This window comes from Macrobrachium rosenbergii, chromosome 18, assembly GCF_040412425.1.
Source record: "Macrobrachium rosenbergii isolate ZJJX-2024 chromosome 18, ASM4041242v1, whole genome shotgun sequence".
NCBI classification, from domain to species: Eukaryota; Metazoa; Arthropoda; class Malacostraca; order Decapoda; family Palaemonidae; genus Macrobrachium; species Macrobrachium rosenbergii.
Genome location: NC_089758.1, coordinates 26,493,506 through 26,498,530, shown reverse-complemented (window position 1 = coordinate 26,498,530; position 5,025 = coordinate 26,493,506). Strand labels below are relative to the sequence as shown.

The 5,025-nt window shown below is 34.9% G+C and overlaps 1 non-coding gene across 1 annotated transcript; it reads left to right on the top strand.

The window, feature by feature from the left end:
- The first annotated feature begins 607 nt into the window (after positions 1–607).
- On the top strand, positions 608–680 carry TRNAM-CAU (transfer RNA methionine (anticodon CAU)). The gene has a single exon. It is a non-coding gene; the product is annotated as a tRNA-Met (tRNA).
- Positions 681–5,025: the final 4,345 nt, after the last annotated feature.

Sequence of the window (5,025 nt, the reverse complement as noted above, 5' to 3'; positions counted from 1 at the left end):
ATCTTGGAACTATTTTATTGAACTGAATCGTGACTAACTATTTTACCTGCTTATTTTAATCCTGACAGTAATGATGTTGTCATCGGGCATTCCGTGATGTCTTGATAAGTAAAATCTTCATGCTGAATGCCATCTCTTTTGTTTGTTTATTTTTTCTAATTCTGCTGGGAAGCTGTTTTTTTGGTGGGGTGGCCGGGTCTGTCTGTCTGACAGTTTGATGGCTGCCCACCTGTCTGTTAGTCACTCCTTTCGTACCTCTAGTTGTTATCATAATTACGTGAAAACTGATGCATGGATTTTGAAGAAACTTGCTGAAGACGTTTAGCAGGTGACCTACTTTGTATAATGAACTTTTGGGAGAAAGCGATTAAAGGTGAAAGGTCACAGTGAGAGATTTTCTCATCTGTTGGTGCTTCAAAGCCCACAATATATTTAACTACTCGCCTGTGTTTTGGCATATATATAAACCGGGTATCTTGGATTTCCACGAAACTTCAAGGGAACCTTCAATTGTTCACAAGTCGCCAATAACGACTTTAGATTTGCTACTTAAGCTTGTTGGTTGTATAATAAGTGTCTTATAATAAGTGTCTTTCACAGACCACAGGCCTCGGTAGCGCAGTAGGCAGCGCGTCAGTCTCATAATCTGAAGGTCGTGAGTTCGATCCTCACTCGGGGCATTACAATTTTGTATCGCAGGTCTGTAGTTATTATCATTACTATTATTAGTCAGAAGATGAATCCTATTCGTATGGAACAAGCCCACGAGGGCCATTGACTTGAAATTCAAGCTTCCAAAGAATATGGTGTTTATAAGAACTGAACAGTATGTATAAAAAGACAAATAATATCTGTTAGGTTACAGTAATGATTGTAGGGTATTATTTTCCAAGATCACCAGCGTCTCTTTTATCCCTTGATTATTTATAAACTACAGTGAGCTATGATATGGTCGCCAATGCAAGTTTAATTGTCACGCATATGTTAATAGTATCTATAATCCTACATCGTGTCATCATTAATTATAAACTTGAATGATTTCAGTTAGTGTTATATATTTATAAAATTTTGTAATGATTACAGTAAAGTTGCACAGTTCCAATATGGATGCGATAATTATTGTTACGTTTAATTAATTCAAATTTATTCATTAACTTGAACATAAATGAGTGTAGGCGTTACATCATCCCGACAGTATAAGAAAATGTTAACATGATGAACACTGCAGCATTATGTGACCAATGCAGTTCCATGTTATAACAAAGTTACTGGTTACATAACGCGTTAGATAAGCGCATTAACTCACATTTGTGATGCCGTCTCATTACTATGATATATACACTTCCCGGCTGATAAGGTCTGAGTGACACGTTAATTATGGAATAAATTCAGTTTGCTGGAGAGAGAGAGAGAGAGAGAGAGAGAGAGAGAGAGAGAGAGAGAGAGAGAGAGAGAGCCTTATTTATATAGTGAAAACGATATCGACTGATTTTAGTGAGACCTTTCGATTCTATGTGTCTGTCTATCTACCTATATATATATATATATATATATATATATATATATATATATATATATATATATATATATATATATATATATATTACTAACAGAATCTCATTGAAACTGGATGGTATCTAGCGGAGATATTGAATACAAGATTTCCAGGACTAACAGTCTTCATTGTCAAATAGAAAGCTTGTAACCTTTATTGAATAAATGTCTCCGCTAGATACCATCCAGTTTCAATGAGGTACTGTTAGCAATTGTATTAATGCACAGTTAATTGTGCAAGTGATAAAGTTATTTATTTATATATGTATATAGAAGATTTATACCCTTTTCGTACTGAAGTCAACTTACGAATTCTGCATAAATACGCATTTTTAATGTTTTACTCCAGTGTTTGCGAACTCTTCGTGATATTCAGTAACACTCAGAAGCGTTTTGCAATATCAGGAGTCTTTCATGACGCATCTTTGTCTGTCTTTAGCACTTGCAGTGACTGAGATTTTTAATTTTCATAGGTGAAATTGTCTTCTTCGTGTGTTGCAGCTAATTCAGTTTACTTTCATTTTAAAAACTAATGAAAAGATTCTTATGGATTAAAAAAATTTCTGTGGTTTACTGAGACTACTGTATCCTTTCTCTCTCTCTCTCTCTCTCTCTCTCTCTCTCTCTCTCTCTCTCTCTCTCTCTCTCTCTCTCTCTCTCTTTCTTGAATATGCAACCTCTGTTCAACTTTTTCAGTTGTCATTTCCTTTCTCTCTCTCTCTCTCTCTCTCTCTCTCTCTCTCTCTCTCTCTCTCTCTCTCTCTCTCTCTCTCTCTCTCTCTGGAACATATAACATCTGTCAGACTTCTTCCATTGTCATCTCTCTCTCTCTCTCTCTCTCTCTCTCTCTCTCTCTCTCTCTCTCTCTCATTTTTGCTGGGGTACTTTCCATTTCCTGCTCAACGCTTCTGGTAAGCCGATAATAATCCATCTTTGCCTCACTTCCTTACCCGAGTCATCTCTGGCGAGTGTTATCTCGAAAAGCAAGTTCCGAGTGTTACCTGTTGCCTAAGTACACAGGGTCGGCAATGGAAAGCTCTTTTGGCAGTGAGTGAATTACGTTGAACGAAGGCTTTCTTGTCTAGAGGGGTTATCGTATTTTCTAACAAAAGCCGTCTTTTCTTTACAGGTTTGTGGCTTTTATTTGCGTTGCTTTGGCAGTGGCAGTCTTCTTGACGTGAGTAGAAGTGGGTCTTATTTTTACTTTTTATTTTGTTTTATGTTTTTATTTGTGGTTTATGTTTTGGCCGCTAAGAGACTGTGGTTCAAAAAATCTCGGTTTATGTATGTTAATAAGAGTAATTATGTGTATATATATGTGTGTATAAACAAATATAGAGAGATAGATTAACAGATATCTTACATGAACATGACAAACGCGAAAGTGCGATTAGAGCATATCCCGTCACAAACTAACCCATTTTAACCTATTGACTCAATTACTCCAATAAGGATTTACCCGATTACATGAAAGTGCAGCCTCCTAGTTTCCGGATTTTTTCCAGTGTCGTAGTCCAAGGAGATTTTAAATGAAGATTATAACCATTCAAAGGGGAATATCGAAAGAGACGAAATAAATAGGGTCGTCTGGATTCAAAATGCTTACACGCGCCACTTGACACCAATAGACCGATGATCAATGTCGTCCACACTTTTTGAAAATCCCGTTGAAAGGTAGAGCTTCTCGCTTTATCTTCTGTACACACACACACACACACACACACACACACACACACACACACACACACACACACACACACACACATATATATATATATATATATATATATATATATATATATATATATATATATATATATATATAGGCGTGCTCACATTACACACATATACATACACACACACACACATATATATATATATATATATATATATATATATATATATATATATATATATATATATATATATATATATATATATATATATATATATATATATATATGCGTGCTCACATTACATATATATATATATATATATATATATATATATATATATATATATATATATCTATCTATCTATCTATCTATCTATCTATCTATCTATCTATATATATATATATATATATATATATATATATATATATATATATATATATATATAAACACAGCTGAGGGTATAAACACATGTCCATAACAGCTGTGGGTGCTTTTCATAAATATACTTTTAGCCACCGGCTGGGAAAATGTGTAACCCTCCGAATGCTGCGTGTAACTTCTACATCAATAAGCATAATGGGCCAGGGACCTTGTAATGGGCTTGTGGCATATAGTGCGTTCAACCTGGTTAGATGCTTTACTAATCAATTATGAAATGAATGCGAATATTTTTTCTTCAAAGGACGCTACCATTTCGTTAGAGATTCATGTAGAAATGACGTTCTTGAGTTCTACATTTAGATGTATATATATATATATATATATATATATATATATATATATATGTATATATATATATATATATATATATATATATATATATATATATATGTATATCTGAAAGATATTTAACAAAATGATAATATTCAAGGTTATTAGTTTGAAATAAAATTATCTTGCTAATATTTTACATTAGCACTGCCACAGAGAGAGAGAGAGAGAGAGAGAGAGAGAGAGAGAGAGAGAGAGAGAGAGAGAGAGAGAATAACACTGCCAGAGAGAGAGAGAGAGAGAGAGAGAGAGAGAGAGAGAGAGAATTAACACTGCCAGAGAGAGAGAGAGAGAGAGAGAGAGAGAGAGAGAGAGAGAGAGAGAGAGAAGCATCTTACTTTCCTTTAAATAGCATCTAACAACGAAGGATGTCGCAGTGATTTCGTTATGAAAGAATCCGATAAAAGGATGGAGACGGGCGGTGGACGGATGGACAGATTGACAGACAGACAGAGTAAAGGGCTATGGCGAGACATCCGCGCATGCACCCACAGAGATTTAACTTTTGTTCCGCATCTTTGTTACCTAAATCCCGGCTTTATGACCCGGTCTTTGTGCTGTGATCCATGTCACTCATTTCCCCTTTCACGGTGGAATTGTGACGCATTTATTCAGTTTTCTTTTATTTTGAATGCGGTCTTCTTTTTCAAGCTCTTTCCTCTCAGAGTCCTCTTCGGGTCGCCATTGACAGTTCTATACATTTCTCATCTCTCTCGTTTGTCTCTTGCTACAAATATGTCCAGGTATATATTTGTCTGTGTGTGTGTAAGCTTGTGAGCGATATTTGTTGTTCATATTGTTCATTAAGTGAAAGATGTTATCTCTGAGCATCCTATATATTATGTAGCTGAAATGTATTAGAAACAAAAGGTGCTTCATTGGAAAAATGTAAGTTTATGTAAATACAATCATGAAAAAAAACGTGACGATCTACTTAGTGGGACGGATAAATTAGCGTGTTAAACTTACTGTATATCACTCTGTATTTAAAACGTTATTGCTGTTAACTGGTACGAAAATAATT